Source organism: Falco cherrug, chromosome 4, assembly GCF_023634085.1.
Source record: "Falco cherrug isolate bFalChe1 chromosome 4, bFalChe1.pri, whole genome shotgun sequence".
Classification (NCBI taxonomy): Eukaryota; Metazoa; Chordata; class Aves; order Falconiformes; family Falconidae; genus Falco; species Falco cherrug.
Genome location: NC_073700.1, coordinates 21187492 through 21207649, shown reverse-complemented (window position 1 = coordinate 21207649; position 20158 = coordinate 21187492).

Sequence of the window (20158 nt, the reverse complement as noted above, 5' to 3'; positions counted from 1 at the left end):
GGAGGAAATGTGTGTCTGTTTTACTGCTGTGTTTGTGGAATTAGATTCATTATCCTTCGCTAGTTTCTGAGTAACAAGTCTGCTTAAACATCAGACCTGTGTTGGGGTCAGCAATTAGCACCAGGCAGGACTAAAGACTGTAAAGCCATCCCATTAAGGGAGCGAGATGGAATCTGTTGTGAGTACAGTGTGCCACAGATCTGCAGCTGCAGCTAAACAAAGGGGACGTTTACATACGGAGTCACATTGTTCCTGAAGTGGTTGTCATGAATAGGTTTTATTGTTCTCAATCCCACAGGAAAAAAATAAATGTGTCTATTGACGCTGGTGTGAAAAGCATGTTGTTTGCAATCAAATTTATCTGGCTTGATTTCGAACTGGGCTGAGTTATGTCCGCCACATGGCTCGACAAGGATGGCTGTTCCCCTTTCGGGAGCTGCAGATCCCAGGTTGTCAGGAGCTGGCCCAGTCCCCAGAATCAAACAGGCTGCTTTGGAGGTAGTTGGCTTGAAGTCCAGCTGCCTGTGGGTAGCCTGGCTGTAGGACACCAAACGCAGCATTTGCTGTCCTCTGCCAGGGGGACGCCGGGCAAAGGGCGATGGTTGTCAGCCATGGTGGCAAACCCCTTGGTGCTCGGGTCTGTTGGCCTTGGGGACCGCCCTGCTAATGGAGAGCTGCCAGCTGTGCCAGCTGCACGCTGGTGACTTCTTGTGAAAATGAGACAAGACTGCCAGAGGGTCCCCAGATGCCCAGGACTTGATCTTAATTATGTCGCTGACAAGTATGATGAATCAAGAGGTTTCAAGGTCAAACTACTGAATAAAAATCTGAACTATAGGAGTCTTACATACTGCCTAGGCTTTTCAAATCTCAGATCAGTGCCTTTCAGGGTCGTTGGTAATGCTGTGGTCTTGGAGAGGTCAAGACTACTTGGGAAATGTTGATTAATAAGTTGATTAGTTGGCTGATTAGATGTGAGGTTTAGATGTGGATTATAGTTAAGTATCAGCAGTAGTTAAGAGAAATTTATAGCACATACTAAGTATCTCAGTCATAGTATCTAATGATATTTCAGTAATAAAACCTTCCTTTCAGGTGATAGTCCTCACCATTATATAAAAAAAAAGGTTTAATCAAAGGATTAAAGACTTTCTTTTTGGTTTACAGTCTTCAGTTCCTTTTCCCTCTGGAAACCTTAAAAAGACTGCAAGAAATATAAATCTTCGGAAAGGGAATTAAGCTCCAGTTTTAATTCAAGTAAAATTACTGACAGCATTCCACACACTCCTTACATGAACATATCACAACACCTTCTTAGGGGTATTTATCTTCATAACATGCCTATGAAATAGGGATCTGCTGCAGTCGCGATTTTGCAGCAGAAACCTGGCTCGCAGGGCAACCAAGGGCTGGTTCCACCATAAGACTCTGACTCCTTCTCCTCTGCCCACATCTGCAATGCTTCCCACCACCACCACCACCGCCAGATCCTGAAATCACCAAAGTTTCATGGCTAGCTCAGAGTTTAGTGTTAAAACTTTCCTAAGCCTATGGGTCTGTTTATACCTCTCTGAAACCAAGACTGAATCACGGTGCAGGTTTTAGGTGCCCACCTGCCTGCGTGGCCGAATAAACTGCACAAAACAAGAGGGAACAATTTGAAGCTGCTCTTTGGTAATGTTCAGGGAGACGAAGCATTGTCCCTTTCCATATAAACCTTATGACAGCTGCTTGAAACTAGTGCACCACGGTGCATCTGGTAATCCTGAGCAAAAACTGAATAGCTCAAGTTCTGCCCAGAAACACAGGTTGTTTCCTGATAGCTGGACACCCGATAGCTGTACCATAACATCGGCCAAGCTTGTAAAAGGCATCTGTGGGAGGAGGAAAACATAAATTTGAGTCTTCTAAAAAAAATGGCTTGCTCCTAAGCTGTCCTTCCTTTCCAATCCAATCTGAAGCGTGCTTTAAACTGAAGCGTCCCTAACCAGAGCTGCTGCCCTGCAGAAGACCACTTGCCAAGCCAGGGGCTGTATTGCTTGGGGAAGGACCCTGGCTGGGTCCAGGTCTTTAGGAGGCTCTTGGTTTTTTTTCAAAATGACAAGGGCAAAGTGTAACCAGGCAATGAACCACCAACACTCAACCACCCACTAAATGTTTTCCCATAGTGGTTTGGAAGAACTACAGTCACAATATGTAATTCATGTGTCTGCTGTGAGCCCAGTGATTATTTCCTCCTACATAAAGACTAGGAGCTGCTTAAAACACTTGATGAGTATTGAACAAAATACAGAGTGAAAGTTATAAGAGGTTACCAATAAACAAATTCCTATAGACGTTCAAGAATTGATTTAGGTACAATCTTGTTTTTACTCTAGCTAAGCATCATTTCCCTTTCAATAATGTTAAATAATGTATATGCACATCAAAATGTCTATTGCAATGTGGAATAACCTTCTTGTTAGTGTAAATGGTGTACAGGGCTGATTTTTTGAAGACTCTGGTAGACGAAAATCCATTTCAATTCTTTTACTGCGGATCTAAATTTCCCTTTTTATTGTTGCAGTATCATATAACTTTGTCACAACTAAGTGCTATGGTACACAATATGAGATGCATTCTTCTACACTTGAAACTACAAATGCCACCTATAGTTGGGTGGGATTTTTGTTTTATTTCTGCTACAGGTCTCCTTCTACATACATAATTCATGGCTTCAAATAGAGTTACTGAGAATTTTTGCAATAGTATTTAATCCCCTCTATATCTTAAATGAGATGTTTGATCTTTAGAAGGATTTTTTCTTGAGACAAGTACAGCAGTATTTAATTACTTCTGTCTAAAATCAAGCAAACTTCATAGACAACATTTTTTGTTAACCTCAGTAGATTTGCTTTTAACAGCACAAAAGAAGTCTGGCTCATGATAAAACTCTAAAATTCTTCTATTTTAATCCTTTTCTGACCTGCTTGTCTTCTGTAATCTTTGGTAAACTGTACAAAAAAAAATGTTTCCTCGGTTTCTTCTTCTGTAATATAGTAAAAAAAACCCCGTACTTTCTACCCAGATTACAGGGGTTTTGGTCCCTATCCTCCCAGGTATCTCTGATTGCTATTCATGTCAGTATTAACAAGAAATATTTAAAAGTTTGAGGATCCAGCCTGTTTCGTGTTAGATTACAGGCAGTATAGTATGCAGACCACAGTTTACCCATTGCTTACTATGTGCAATTATAATTTAAAAATATCCAAATTCACGGAACAATTTATGCATGAGTTAAGCAGGAGGATATGCTGATTTCTGCCATCATAATTGAACGCCCACCTTGGAAAACAAGGCGTTCATTGACTCCTTTCAGTGAAATCTCAGCTCTGTTGACATTGTTAGGCAAAATTTCTCCCTGTGCATATTTAGGTTGAAATTGTATTTTTGTGGTGGCAAAAAAACTTCCTCGCTTATTGGTGGTTGTAGAATCACAATGACACCAGTCGTTTTAAAAATCTTGCCTCCTTCCTTAAGTAATAAATACCAATGTAGAAGTCACGGGTGCTATTACTAGATTAAGTGCATGTGGGAACAAAGGCAGAATAATGTGACGTGGGATTGATTCATAATAATATTTTCTCTGTAAAAACACTTGATTCATTTTTATATTATTCTAGTAATTTTATTCTAGTAATTAGAATGTAAACAGGTACAATACATACCAAAAATCCAGTTCTTGAAGACCTCAAGAGCAGATTCTTTCTCCCTGATTACTCATATCTTTTTCAGTAAACCTTCCAAAAAGAGTATTCAAGGCGACTTAAAAAATCAGTAGCATTTTATTTCAAACAAAGGAAGAAAAAAAAAAAAACCAACAGGCTGAAAGCATGGATTTCCTTGTTTCCATTCTTCCTTTGTTTTGCTTTTGTTCTTTAAATGCACCTTTTCCCAGGGGAGGGGGGGAATCTATATTGTCCAATTGTCTTTCCATTAAAATCTGCAACGAACACCTACAGCTTTAAAAAGGAGCAAGATCAAGGTAGGAATATTTGTTCATGTATTGATCATTCCTGCAGGGTATCATGCCTTTTCTCGGGGTTGATAATCTACCATCGCTTTCTGATCTAGCGAATTCTACTCCCTGAACGTTGTATGGCAGGAGGAGACTGCTGCTTTTTGTCTATGTAATTGCTTTGAAGATTTAGGTCTAGATTTTAATCTCAGAAGGGCAATATATCTCAGAGAATCTCAGAAGAAGGAAAAAAGTGTTGCTAATGGGTATGCAGGCAGCACTGCAGCAGCACTTCCCATGTAACAACCAATGCACAACATGTGCTTGAGATTAGGATCTGGCAGTCATGAAATCTAGAGGCAAAACCCCGCAGCGAGCTCTTACTAATTTCACTGCCTTTGGTTATAATCTGCCATACAATAATCTCAATAATTCTTTAAATATATCTGCTTGGGGATCTATAAGCCCTTTCACGTCTAAGCCCAGGTTTCGTGCTTGAAAGCATGCATACCTTTCTTCCTCCCCAAAAACCCTGCAAAATTATTATCTTTCCTTAGACCGCAACATGCTAATCACAGAGCCCACAGCTGAAGCTTTAATCCTAGACACTTTTGGGTTTTGCCATTTACTTGGGTTTAGCCATGGTCAGTAGTCAACATTCCTTGGCCCTGGGTGCACCAGTGAGAGCATGTCCTGCTATATCTATGTTCTGGGAATGTATGTATAGTCCTTACATACAGCTTCACTGGTAGGGGTTTTTTTGTTTGTTTGTTTGTTTTTTGGGTTTTTTTTGCTATTTGTGCTAGCAGTGCCCAAGGGCAGTAAATGAAAGCAAGGCTGCATCATGTGAGGCATGATGTGGCGTACACGTACACAGCAAAGGGCAGCTCTTACCTTCAAGAGCTTAAACCCGCAGGAGACAGGAATGTGGGAGGTGGCAGTAACATCCCACGTGGTGGGGGAGCTCAGGCGTGGAGCTCATGTGCAAAGAGGCGCTTGGGGGCTCTGAAGGGAAATAGGGCTAGTAGGGAAAAGTTGTTACAATGGGAATTGTGACTCCTCAGAAACAGTCTGTCTGCCTTCCCTCCTCACACACAGTTTAGATAGTGTGATAACCTTGGAGACACCAGGAAGATTTGCGAGCCTACATTTGAGTTTAGTTTCAGGTCAGAATTTTTTTCCCTTACAGTCATTACACAGAACACTACTTTTCTTGGAGTGCTTATTACCATGATCTGTCAACTAAATACACTACCTCTCCTTTTCTATTGATTACTGATTCGATCCATTTTATGTGTCCTGGGTAATATGCTCCTAATGCCCTGCCTGGGCTGAGGTGAAATCCCTCGGGGGCTATCAGGGTTATGGTTCTTGACTGCAGTGTAGCACAATTTAATGGTTTGGTGGGTTTTTTCCCTCCTCGAAACATTTATATTGCCAATAGGTAGGTGTAATTATTTCACCTACAATTTCAGTTCTAGCTTTGGCATGTTGAAGAGAGGTGTTGGACAGGTAATGGACGACGTTGCTCTCCTGTCATGTTTTGGTTTCTTCTGTATCGTGTAATTTGACTTGAAGTGTCTCTGTGTATCCATCTATAATTATCGCTAATGTGGTTAAAGCAGATAGCACGGCTAGAACTGAGTGCCTTTTTGCCAGCTTTCACATCTTTTGGTGTTCCCCATAAGACCACCAAATATCACACCTCTGTGTTCGTGCTCTGTATGGAAGGATGCACCAACAGCGTCACCAATGTCGGGCAAAACTTTTAGTTGTGTTTGGTCCTGTGACCAGATTCTCCCATGATATCATATTGCATAGAAAATTGGGAAGCTAATGAAAGAACTGGGTTTTGTGCAGCTCGTAATGTTAACAAGCCTGAAGAAATTTGATAAAAAATCTTGGATGCTTTGTACGAATACTAAAGCATGTTTTCTTTCCAATTGTCGCTACTGAAGACAGAGCGTGTTTGAAGATCTGAAAATTTTCATTTGAGGGAAAAGTTGCCTTCTTGTTCTTTTTCTCATGCTGTGTTGACATGTTTTCATCAGCTACATCGTGTTACCTCTTCTACATTAAAGGCTAATCACAGACCTGGAGTCTGCAGTTACCAGCTACAAATAGAAAGATTTCTCCCTGTGAGACCACAGCATTCCTCAAGCAATTTTCCACCTTTATGCAGGGTTTTTTGTTTTGTTTCATCAGGGTTTGGGGTTTGGTTGGTTTTTTTTTTCGTTGTTTCTTACCATCTGTCTTGCAATTAAGTTATTTGAAAGGATCCACATCAAAGAAGTGTTCTGGTTCTTTACAAATAGACCTCACCACTGCACAACAGAAGTGACAAAAATAATCTAACCAGTTTTATAGCTTCTAATGATGAAATAAGTATTTTTCCCTGGTGTGTTTTTTATTGACAGTTTCAAAACCAAATCACAAAAAAGGCATATTTTCTAAATGTGTCTAAATAAAATAATTCTTCACCAAAGAAAACCTAGTTAGACAGTGAAAATCTAAACTGGCACCATCTATATGCTTCATGAATCTTTGTATGCATAAATAATGTTAAAAAATGCATGGTAATTTTTGTTTTTCTTGTGTTTTTTCAAATTTTTGTTGAATTCATTGCTTCTATTAAAATCATGATGATATAATCCCATACCTATTTTACATTTATGTGCACTTTTAATGGAAAAATATGTGTGTGGTTTTAAGTTATTTCTAGTCTTCAGGCTTTATGGAGTGTGGAGAACAGGTAGATTTGAAGAAAGGGATGGAAGATAAAGGTTGAAGAGCAAACTTAAGAATGCTGAGACAGCTAGTACTTAACATTAATTGTTACTGTAAGAGTTGAAAAGATATAATATTTAAACAACAAGGTTATATTGAATGTAAAGGCGGGGGGGGGGAAGCATTTAAAACAAATGGCACCTCTGGAGCTTCTCCCACTTTATAGAATCATAGGATGGTTTGGGTTGGAAAGGACCTTCAATATCATCTAGTTTCTGCCCTCCTGCCATGGGCAGGGACACTTTCCAATAGACCAAGTTGCTCCAAGCCCTCTGCGGCTTTATCCCAGTGTACTTCACCAAGCGGATCCCTGAGGAGGCCGAAGTCAGCTCTCCTGAAGGCCAGGGCAGTGAGCTTGCTGTGCACCCTCCTCACTCCCCTGGGGATCTTGAACTCCACCATTGCATGGTCACTGCAGCCAAGGCTGCCCTTGAGCTTCACAATCCCCACCAGCCCCTCCTTGCTGGTGAGAACAACGTCTAGCATGGCACCTCTCCTCGTTGGCTCCTCTGTCACTTGGAGAAGGAAATTATGACCAATGCATTCCAGGGACCTCCTGGATTGCTTATGCCCTGCTGTGTTTTCCTTCTAACAGATATCGGGGGGATTGAAGTTCCCCAGGAGGACCAGGGTTTGTGAACATGATGCTGCTCCTGTCTGTCTATAGAGGCCCTTATCCACTTGGTCTTCCTGGTTGGGTGGCCTGTATCAGACCCCCACTATAATGTCATCTGTCCCTGCCTTGCCTTTAATTCTGACCCATAAACTCTTGATCAGCTCTTCATCCATCCCCAAGCGGAGCTCCATGTGCTCCAGCTGGTCATTGACATTCGAGGGTGACACCCCCTCCTCACCTCCTCTGCTTGTCCTTCCTAAAAAGCCTGTGTCCTTCCTAAAAAGCCTGTATCCTTCCATCCCAACACTCCAGTCATAGGAGCCATCCCACCACAACTTTGTGATGCAAATAAGATCACAGCCCTGCAGGCATCTCTAGCTCCTCTTCCTCATTTCCACTTGCTGTGTGTATTTTCGTAGAGGCATTTAAGTTGGGCCCCTGATGAAGCTGACGGAATGGCTGGAATTCCGTTGTGCTGCCCTTCAGGTGCTCTCCTGCTGCCCTGCCATTCCTCTTGGGCTCTGGGCATCTCTTGCTGGTACTGGCTCAAGCTGGTAGGAGTGTGATGGGTTGCGGTTCCCTTTCCCCAGCACTTTTCACCATCCAATAATAACTGCAAGCAAAGGGAAAAAGAAGGCAAAACACCTAAAAGACGACAATCTCTATCAGAGGGAATGCAATTATAGTGGAATGAAAAGCCAGGGAGGACAAAGAAATGTATAAAATCTAGTGTCTCAGGAGAAGTATTTGCAAAGGTGAAAATGTGCAGATGGTTTCATGACGTGACAACAACCAACCTATATAAAAAGCGACCAGAACTTGCAAGTCGTTTGAGGTAACATTTCATTGCCCAGCTGGGTGATTACCTCTGTTGCTCCGAGTGACCTCCCTGAACAATCTGAAACCAAGCTGTGATTTTCTGTTGTCTTCCTTGCTGACCTCTGCTGTCAACTTAGAAAGAAAGTAAATTAATCAGGGTGTGTTTGCTTTATTCAGAGAGTAATGCTTTCCTTTTGGCATGTTACGTTTTATTTTGACAGCTAATGGTCCAAATTATTAAGAGGAAAACAGGAATTTTGAAAATTCAGATTCTCTTGTTAAAGCCTGATGTGTAGACTGAACTGGGCTCTTCCAGCTCCCCTGTCACAGAGGCACGAAGTTGAGCAGGTTGCTGTTTTAAACCTGATATTTAATCTTTAGGTGGTCCCTAAGGATTTCAGGTCATGTCTGTGTGTCGGCCATTCTTAAACTGGGATTGAGCTGATGCCAGAGAGGTAAACCCAAAAAATGTTTGCAGTCCTGCTCCTGCATGCTGCAGTGTGCCTGGAGTGAATGACAACACCATTGCCTTCCACTCTGAGATTTGTTTTGAAGCTTTAGCCTTCCTTTGCTTTCTAATTTAAAATGTCCCTGGCTACACTGACACAAAACTATCTAGTTTGCCCTGATTTATCCAAAGGAGTAAAGGATTTTTTTCCCCATGATGTCTTTTTCCTACCCAGCGCGTAGAATTTCTGCCATCCTTCTGCAAGGCACCTGCAGAGGCTTTTTTGAGCCTGACAGCAAAACTGCAGCCTCAGAATTCATTTAAATATCCTTAAGTTCCTAAATATTTAGCTGTTCTTTTTTTCTTCTATACATTTCAACAACTTCAGCTGTCTTCTAAACCCCTGGGATGTGAAGTCAGTGATCCCTAAGGCATGGTCAGTGCTCAGCCACAGCCCGTCCCTCTCCCTGCTCCTGGGATTCAAAGCTGGGATGGCGAAATAAATACAAGTTACCACCATGTCGCTTCCCGAGGGAAATCACATTTTTTTAACCTTTGCAGTTGCTGAACAGAGATGGTCCGTGTATGGAAATTCAGCACGTGGTGTTGGGGGTGATGTGCAGCTTTATCCCGCTGGCGTGGATGGTCCTTTACGATCTAAGCCGGGTGGAATCACTGTTCCTGGGGATTTGACTCAATTTGGGATTTTGGTATTTCCGTGGACATTTGACACATGGGTACTACAGAAAGGTTTATCAACTCTGAAGCGATCAGAACAGAGGATTTGTAAACCAGCTTTGCCTTGTTATACTCTTCCCCTTTTTGCTTTCATTCCAGTAATTGAAAGTAGCCAAATTTCAATTAATCGTCAAGTTTTGAGAGAATTAGGCTAAGCGTTTTCAAAGCAGTGTCAGAGGGAAATGTCTCGGCTGTGGCAATCACTTTGTTGCTGTGTGGTGGTTGTCTTAGAAACTTCCCTAAGATGAAACTTTCATGCAAATGAGGGAGCTGGGGTTCTGAAGAGCTCTGTAAAAGGAGAGATCAGAGGTGTTGTCTCTGCACTCTTCTCATCTAACATCACTTCACAATGAATTTGTTTTCACACATTATTTTCCTTTGGATTTCTGCTTTGTAAGCCAGACCTGATCCAAAGCTTTTTGCAGTCAGAAGAAAGATTTTTACTGATTTCAGGGGAACTTGTCTCCATATGAAGGAAAGGGCACCAAAGAGTCCCTCCTGTTAGTGCTGGTGGCCATCAGGCTGCCGGGACTTTTGTCCTTGCCCCGTCTGACCCATGCTGAATTATGCTCCCTCCTCTTTTCTAAACTTTCTTTTTCCTCAGAAGAGGTCTCTATTTTGCAGTTTCTATCCCTGAAACAAAGCTTTTGTCTTTCAGCCTTGTGACATTTCATCTGTCTCAAATTGCATCAGGTAAAAAAACCAAAACTGTCCACTCGTTGTCGATAACTCTTATATAAAAGCAAAAAGAAAGAAATTGTAGCTTCTGTATTAATAAAATCACATTGTAATATTTTCATTTAAAGTCAATGGGCCTGAAATCTGCAGAGCTGAAAGGCTGGAAGCGAGTGTAGGATTTGCTCCACTGGTGTCTGTGGTACATAAGCTTGCATTTCTTAGATGAGTCTTCATGTCTCCTTTAAGGAAAATTTTACCAAATGACAAATAAAGGTAGTCAGGACCATAAAGTTTAGCAGTTCTGAATAATGTTAATGAACATCTATTTTAAAACAATATTATGTCTAAAAAGTCATGTAGCATCACCATGGCTCGATGCTGGGCTGCTCATATTCTTTTCAAGTGTTAAGGAATTAAGTTATTCTTCAGAGGAAGCCTCCAGGGCTGCATTTAGTACAGGGACCAGCAGTATGGAGTTCAAAGCATAAAACTGTAAGCAACACTTGCAAAACACACACAACAAAAAAGCCTTAAAGAAAGAGCAAATATTCAGTGAGCTTTGTGGTGTCTCTACATTAATGTCTGCTGTATAATATACACTTTAATAGGCAGGTGTTAATGAGTAAGATCTAAAGACTGATCTAGTCTCTCAAGATAATGACTGCTCCAGAAATAAAACCTTTTAACCTAAACAGAGTGAAAAAGCTTAAACCTTGACTGTATGTAGATCTGCAGCCTGTCTGGGGAAGAATAAACCCAGACAGTAGCCCATTACTGAAAGCTCAACTGATTTATATAATGCAGAAACCGGGAGGTATCCGGGATGCCGAGCATCACAATTCTGAAGTTAGTAATGAATCAAGGCACTCGCCTTCTACCAGGCAAACTCAGACAATCAGAACAATTATAACTGATCGAATATATGTAGATTGTGGTGTTTTCTTTTTCCTTTCAAGGCTTCTTTTGAATCCAAACATGTGAAGATTGTAGATTGTGGTGTTTTCTTTTTCCTTTCAAGGCTTCTTTTGAATCCAAACATGTGAAGATTGTTTTCACATAACTCCTTTAAAAATGAAGCACTGCAAATCCCAAATGTACGTCACTACAGCAGAGCTTGTGCAGGCAGGGTAACAGCCACAATTTATCATGAAAAGCAGGTGTGAAAGGCAGGGTGGAAATATCAGCATCAAAAAATATCAAAAATAATCAAAATGAAAAATGACCAGAGTTTGCCAGCAAAAATGTTATTGCTAACTTAATCAAAATATTATATTTTTATTCACGTTTTTAGGTTTCTTCTTATGTCCCCCTCTAGTAGTCTCAATTTTCTGAAGAAATGCTGAATAACCTAGCCCTTAATAACAGACATAGTATGTCTTCCATCTATGTAGTCTCTGTAAGGGTTCTCAAGAGATTGATCAACTTTACAAACCATATATAAATGAATCATATACAAATTATGTTTGCCTGGCCTATCGCTGCTGTCCCTGATCACCTCCTAGAAAAAAAAAAAATTCCCTGCCTTTACCTATAAAGTCTTATAGCAGCGACTTCTGAACATACAAGATCTGCATGACCAAAGGGTTAATAAAATATCTTGCACTGCAGAGGCAGAAAGTAAGGCTGTAGGCAGTGCAAAGCTGTCTTCCACGATAATAAAACAAACAAGGTGATTTCAGCACAACTAATTGTCAGAGATAAGAAACAAATGTCAAGAAGGGAGGTGAATCCGGGAGCTGTGCCTAGAACATGTTAAACACCATACCTGGCTTGGTAGCTGAGATGCTCCTTAGCACAAATGAGATCAGAAGAGAGAGATTAAGCCTCATTTGCTTAGCAAAGAACTGTGGATGTGGTTTGTATCTAAAATACTCAGAGTCAAAAATGCACTTCAATAATGGACCAAAAAATAAAGGTTCAATGCACTTTCCCCACAGGGCTTGTCTGTTTTGGGAGCAGCCTTTTACCCAACTCCAGAAACAAAGAGAACTGTGAATCAGAGCACTGTGTAAATAAAACATTCACAAAAGTATGTTTTCTATCATTAGCCAAACCGCTCATTGTTGCAAGTATTCCTAGGAGTACCATTTTATCACAGCCTAAGCAACATATTTGTACTACACGAGCCTTCAGTAAGTACTCATTAAAGTCAACTATACAATGCATTAAGTGGAAACCATTTATAAATATAATCTGAGAGTTAAATGCTATTAGTCATTTTGAAGGTATTGATAGAGCCTCTTATCAGAACGATTAGAGATATTATTATCCAGCCACTTACTCAGGAATGAACGCGCGTGATGAACAGAATTAGTGCTGCTACACTGAGTAAAACCTTTACTACTATGCAAAATTTGTCTACACGTTGGATGGCCGGTTTTGAGTCAATGATTGTATTCCCAATATGTTTAACGCATGCAGATTAACCCCAGGTATAGCTGTCTTTCAGCTACTCAGCTTAGGGCATTGAGGAGAAGCACTGCGTTTCCCTACACCCTGTTTACGCATCTCAGGGGCTGCATGGTAAGCTTATATATTGTAAGTGAGCAATGTGTGAACTTAAAGTACTTCTGATTTTTAATGATGTTTCTGTCCCTTCCCAAGCCAGCTGTCAGGCAGGGAGGAAGATGGCATTTTCCTGGGCAGAATTTTTCTTCAAATGCAATGAAAAGCAATGGAAGGTTAAAATAAAAGTTACATGAAAGTAGAGCAGGACTGTGAGGAACAGGGCAGGAAACAGCAGTTCCCTACGGACTATGAAATGAAAAAGGCTTACTAATTCATAAACTAAAGGTGTCTGTGCTTTAAAAGAGAAAACTTATGGGACCCATGCTTCAATTTTTCCATTTTATTAACCATATGATGTGCTGTAGGCATGTAATTTCTTGAGTCTGGAATTCACTCACTTTCTCAGCTCCATCTTACAATACCTGCCAACACCTTGAAATAAGAGCATTACACAGCAACAATATCCACTGGTGAAGGCTCACGTCTGTGGTGGGAAAATTCATTTCATGTTCTGTGGGGCTAGCAGGGAGGAAAGGTGTGAGAGGAAGCAAGAAAAGGGAAACAGAGCAGCAATGAAAAGGGAAGAAAAATAGTTTCTCTCAATACTCTGCTGATTATTTTCTCTCCTTAAAGAGGTATTATTATTGTTGTGGCTATTATTATACTGTGTTGTAATAAGACCAGTATCCTGCTGTGACCCTTGAGCAACTGAGTGAGGTGCTTCCCATTCACATGTGTCTTCTGTATCCGGAGAATAGGGTTTGGAAATAGAAAAAACACATGGAGCACAGGAAGCGTTGTTATCACCTTTCCGCAGGCAGGGGCACAGCAATGAGTGCAGAGAGAATAGAGGAAAGCGTGGCAGCAGCACAGATCAACTTCAAGTCTCCTGGGTCATAGTCTTGATGCTTTCTTCCCCTGTGACAGTTCAAAATGTATAAAATTTGCTGGTGATGATTTCCAAGAGGAGGAAGGATTATTCTTTACCTGCCATGTTATTAAATTCTTCCATAATCATTGCTGCCACAGAGCAGAATCTTGCTAAATATATCCTCAGCCTGACCAGCTGTAGCAGTTCTTACTTTCTTAATATTGCTTAAGACTGACAACATCAGAAACAAGATATTTCTCTTCTGTTTGAACTGTTATTAATTTTTAACCCTGGCTTTCGAACAGACCTTATGATGAGACTATAAACTGTTCATTATTTGAATTCTGCTTTCTAATTTGTATCTGAGATACAATGGACAGTGCTGTATTACTGCTGAAGAGGAACTGTTTCTCAGGGTATGGATGGGAACAGCTACAGGTGATACCTTCCTTCTTCAGAAGGTGATTTATGAAGCCTTCTGGACAGAGTAGTGTTAGCAGTAAAAAGAAGCTCTCTGGGGAAGAGTAAAGGCAGAGCAGAGAGTGGAGAATTGAAAGACATGGTAAAGAAAGATTATTTCACTTAATTATGCTTTTCAGTTCAAGGACTGGTTCTCTCCACTGATGGTAAGACACCTACATCATCGTGCAGGGAGAGGGGGGTGCATATGGCGTCTGCTGTTTCCTGTGGATACGTCTTTAAAAAAAAAAAATGCAGATATGGTTCATCAGAGTACCTGTGAGACTCCCGGCTTCCTAATTTATCTCTTTATCCAGATGGCATATGACTACCTAAATGCACAGAAAATTCCTGACAGTGCAAAGTTCTTTTGTTCAGCAGGTGAAGCTGCAGCGAGGTTCAGAGTTTTCAGCCAACAGCCCTAACGGTGCGAGCAAGCACTGCCTGGCATTTACTGCGGAATGGGGAATGTGTTTTGATAAAGCATGTGTTAGGAGTTGTCACGCTAAGGCTGGTGCCTTTTGGAAAAAGGATCTGTGGTTAGGCTGCTGTGGGGATTGTCAGGTGCTGGCACTCCACAAAAATAGTGGGCATGTGTGTTTTGTGGAGCACTCTGCACTGCTCCGAGGTGTACCTGCTTAGCCAAACCAAGACCTGTGTGCATTTAAACTCTGTCCCAAAATGTGCAACACCCTCGATCAAGCCTTTTCAGCCCGTTGCCTGCACTGGACGAGTGGGGCTAGTTCTGGCATAAGGCATTGCTCAGCAGTAAAAGGAGTTGCCTGTGGGATATGGCCTTGTTGAGTTACTGCTTTCATTGTGGAAAGTCTGGATCCAAAGTCTTGGACAAAGTATATTTCAACAAAGTTTAGACAGTAAGTTAAATAACTGCATTGCCCATTAGAAATATTTTTAAGGATTTTTATGCATCGTCTTGCGTAATTAAATGTTGCTGTGACATGTTTAACTCTTCGTGTGTGCTGCTTGTAAAAGTTCCCTAGTCAACTGCCAGTTGAGACCTTTAGGCTGAATTGTAACTAATTATTCAAAATATTGCTATTAGTAGGTGAGAATAAAATATATGACAACTAAAATGTGGAGCAGATGCCAAAATTTAATACAGTCTAAGTATAGCTCTTGCAGATTTCCATGACCATAGGTTTATAGCACTCAATATTGCTAGACATACTGTAATTGCATTGCAAAGATTTTGCAGTAATAATGATCCTATTGCTAATAGCAGGGGAACAATAAAAACCATGTATTTCAGGTGGTCAGATTTGACACGTAACTTCTACCTGGTAAATAAGGGGTGAATTTTATGAGCTGTGCTGTAGTAGGGAGAGAGGGAAACAATCTCCAGCCTGATTTTATGGGACTGGATCAGTCTCTAAGTATTGTCAAAGCTCCTTGCAAGGGTGACTTTAAAAAATTCAAACCCAGGGTATGGAAAAAGCATTCTCACTATGAGAAGCAGCTGCAACTCTAATGTAACTTTAAGACAGCTATATAGAGATGGATTTATACTGTTTTGAACTTGACCTTGAGTGTGTACATAATCTTCAGCACTTATTTTCACTCTGTGAACCACAGTCACCTTTCCAGTGGCCCACAAATTCATGGCCTGGTGGCTTTGCAAGGCTAAGGGAAAGCAGCAGCAATTGGGCTGAAGTCACCAAACAGCAAAATGTGGTGAGATTTAACTGAATTTAGTAAAAAAAAAAAACCCAAACCCAAACAAAAAATTAACATTCCCAAAGCCATTAAAATTTTCAATTCCACTATCTGAAAAGACAATCCTTGAAATTACTTTAAAATGCCCCTGACAAATATTCTAGGAATTGTGAACCCTTCAGTTACAGACTAAAAATTCTTGACATTTTAGCTTTCCTTGGGTTTACATGAGTTTTATTCTGTATATATCTAAAAGGAAACGGGTTTCTGTAAGAAGACACAAGCCAGTATTTCTGTGTCAATAGCAAAGGCAGGCTAAGTCTAATTACAAGAGAAATTTGAGTGATTTCCATATGTTAATGACAAATCTTTGCTTTTTGCAGTGTTTCAAAGCTGATGGAGAAAATGAACTGACATAATCCAATTTCATATCAGGAGCTGTCTTATAATTTTAGAGAAACAACATTTATTAATCTCTTAAGTCACTGATATGATAAAAATCATGCTTAATATGATAAGACTTCATTTTGCATTAAAGTTTTCCCTATCACATCAGGGAATTCTGGTCTCACTAATGCTTTCCAGAAGCCTTATGATTTAAGTGACTTTAGGTTAAGTAAAACAAGATATGCTTAATGATTTTACAGCCATTTCAGTACAGCAACATTAGCGTTATCAGTCAATCCCCCAGCAAACAGGTAATGGCCTCAGCTAACGAGCAAGACATGACTAAGCCAAATCTCAGATGATGAGGACGGGAAGGTGGCACTCGGGGCCGGAGGCCACCTCTCTGCGACAGCCCTTGACCTTCAGCTAAACTTCCCCCAAGAGCTTGGATTAAGTCCCTTAAAAAGATAAGATGTTCCCTATGGTTTTAACATAAAGACAGGCAAAAGATAATGGATCTGAGTTTTTCTTGAAATGTGGAAACTTTTTATAACCAGAAACCGGTGTAATAAAATCAAGACATTAAGAGGCAGTTGGTGCTGGTGTTTTCCACACCTGACAAATGGGATGTATTATGGGGCGTGAGTTTGCTATGAGGATATCACCAGCTTTTTTCTCATTGAGATACAGGAATTTATTTGCTTCAGATCCATAGTCTTTTATTTCCACATTTGCTCTTTGACAAGGAGCTGGCACTGTGTGCTTTGGAAAGGAGATGATGTCTGCAACACGCCAATTTGGGATGCTAGCCACTCTGTCTTCATTCCTAATCATTAAATAGGTGACTCTAAACCCAGATGCATGAGGCTTCGTGTCTCTTGTAAATTTTCTAGCTAAATATGCACTAAACATATGCATGGCTTTTTATTAAAGTGTAAAAAGATAAAATAGTATTGTTATATGTTGAATGCTTTTGTTAACCCTATCAATGACCAGCTGTTAGAACCCAGCGACATTTTTTATATCAATCAATTGTACTAATTAATCATGCACTATGTGAAAACAATTTCTTTTTAACCACTTAGATTACATCGCTGTTCAGTGATCCCTTGTTTATACAGTCTGCGGCGGTGAGAACATTCCTCTGCCATTCATTGTTTGATATAATGCCCCCACTTTTCCTGTGTCTAACATGAACAGCCTTGCTTTTCCAAGCGTCTTGCTAATTCCTGATTCCTAGTGCCATGCAGAAGTTGTTTTTATAACTAAAGGGGAAATACCAGCAAGCGGTCAGCAAACCTTTATTCCATGCACCTGCTAGATTATTTAGCACCTTTTCCCAGAAATTTATGTCATAGTGAAAATTTATGGTATGCCTTAGCCTATATATCTTTTCAATATAATGATTCCCATTGGTGGTGCCAGCAAATACCCTGTTGGAGAAATAAGAAGGGATACTCACCTAGGAAAACAATGATAATAAAAACTCAGGCAGGCTGAAGGAGAGCTTTGCTTTGAGCTCCAATGTGGGGCACCAGAAGCACCACCCCAACCCCAGCTGGAAGCAGTCAAACCCCTTGGCATTTCTGCCAGCGCTGGGCTCTTGCTGTATGAACCTGAAGGACCAAAACAAAGGGGAAGGTTGATCCAAACTCCCGTCCGGGGAGGGCAGACGCCACACGGCTGTGCCCGTGACATATTTCTTTTTGTAGGTATCTGTCGAACAAAGCTGCTGAGAATTGTGAAGGTTATGTTAGATTACAAAACTGAGATGGGAGATAGTAGTTGCTCTGTCAGATAAATAAGTCATCACTTCTCCAAGAGAAAGGAGTCCAAGAATAACTCAACCTAGAGCTTAGAAAGGGAAATGCTAATGAGTTTAAATCAAAGCTTATTTGCATGCAAAAATGCAAACTCTGTAAGTATTAGCTTTTGAAGCTGTACAATAACCTCTTGGAGACACTAGTAATGTGTTTGGGTTTAGTAAAAGACACTGGGCTGCCAGCCCCAAGGCCCGAAGGGCTATTTGCTCGGGGATGGGGGGGGGGAGATGCAGCAGCTTCAGCAATGGTGCGAAACGCTTCCTCGTGCTGTGCGGGCACGGCTGCACCCGCGGGCTGGGCACCTCTCGGTGGCAGTGTGCCTTCTCCCGTATTTATTGCAAACAAATCTGGTCTCTGGCATTTGTTTACTTTCCTATTCTGTCTTTCTGCCTTGGTATGCATTTTTAATTAGGTGCACTCCAGTTCTCTCCCTGCTTGCTCACACTTTAATTTGTGAAGCGCAGTTTTCATTAGCTCTGCAAATATCCACTGTTCTTTGCAAAGTCAAATCTATTACTTGCAAAATAACCTTGCTTAGTCCTGGTTATCAGTTATACCAATAATACTGTGCTCTCTAATTAGTCCAGCTGTTAACTGTTCAAATTCACATGCCTTAGCTGTATTGTGTAGCTCTGCATCAACAGGATCAATGCTTTCACTTGGCAGATATTTTCCTGTAGAGAAAAGCAGTTTTTCCAGGCTCCTGGAAGAGGTACAGGTTTGGTTTTTTTTCTTTAAATTTCAGAATGATTTTGTCTTGCAGTTTGCACTTTTCTTCATAATCCCACTGTAATGTAGTGCCTATTTCTAACACCTCCAAACCTGCTACCTGGAACAGAGAGAGGATTTCTCTGTCTTCAATATCTCTTCAAAATTACTCACTTCCAATGAAAAACACAAGTGCTATAATCTTCCCTTCCAGCCCTGGGCCACGTTCAGCTCCTGGCTGAGGGATTCAGGTGGCTTCATTTTCTGCCAGAGGTTTCCGTGCTCCTGACACCCCGAAAGGACTCAGAAGCTCGTGGGTGTACTGAGGAGAACAGGGGGGTTATCCTTTCTGGCTCCAAGAGCCTGGCAAGGAGTAGCACAAGAAAACGGACCCCCTCTTCTGCTGGAAACTTTGGGTACCGCTGCTGAAGGACCTAGTGCAGGTCTTTCACGACTGCAAGGGTTTATCTACCATTTTACATTTTTAAGAGCATTCTCAGAAATCAGTCTTTTTTGTTCTCTACCCTGAGCTTCAAAGAGCAATATAACCTTTCTTATGGACCATCTCAAAAATCTCACAGACTGTTATTTCCAAATCTGAAGCTTTTATTAAACCATTAATTTTTGCCAGATCAATTCAGTGAAAAGAAATGGAAAGAAAAAAAAAATAGACAACCAAACCACAAACAGTAAAGCACCAGGTGCGTCCATACCTTTTACAACAAATTCAACACGATTTTTTAATTGTTAGCTTCAATGTTTACTTTCTAAATGTATTTTCATCTTGTTTGCAGACGTTTAAGCAAGCTTTCAAGTAGGAAAGGGCATTTAATTTTGAATCTGAACAGAACATTTTGTTCAACCCAGAAAGAAAGCTCTATTATTATTTTTAAGTCTGCCAAAAGCTCAGACAAATTTTCATGTCATGTTGACTGATTTTTTAAAAATTGAAAATAAACTGCAAAATCTTTTCCAAAGCCATACCTACAATTATTCTTTTCAGTTAGAAATAAGATGCAGTGTAAATGTGCATAGGTGGATGATTATGGCAGAGGGAGGTGAATTGTCATCCCTTTCCCATCGTCGTATGGTATCACAGATTGAGAACAGACCCACCGGTCTGAGCAGAACCTGTTCGCAAAATAACGTGTCACTCGCTGTGAACATATGCTCAGCATTTGTTCCTAAAGAAGTAAACCCTCTGAAACGAAGGCATGGACAGCGTTTGCTGTGGCTCACAGAGGAAACGGGCAGATTGGAAACCCGTGTGCAGACCCAGGGCGCGGAGGGAAGGGCGAGTGAAGTGCCTCTGCACGTGCGCAGGAGGAAGCCCACGGCCAGGAGCTCCTCATGTGTAATTACCTGCTGCAAAAGTTAACCCAGAATTGAAAGCAAATGCACTTACAGTAGCAAGGAGAAAATTGGTTATTATTACAATGCGTTATCACTCTCTTTAAACTTGTTTGAAACAAACTGGGAGAATAAAGCAATGTTTTTGCACATTTCCCCACTGAAGTTTTTTCAGATGCTGTTCAACAGCACTGAAGATAAAGCTTTGCTTTGCCTTTGATGTAGGCAGGGAGTCTGATAGAGTTCTCAGATGATTTGCAAAATAGATCTGAGCTGAATTTAATTTTTAAAGACT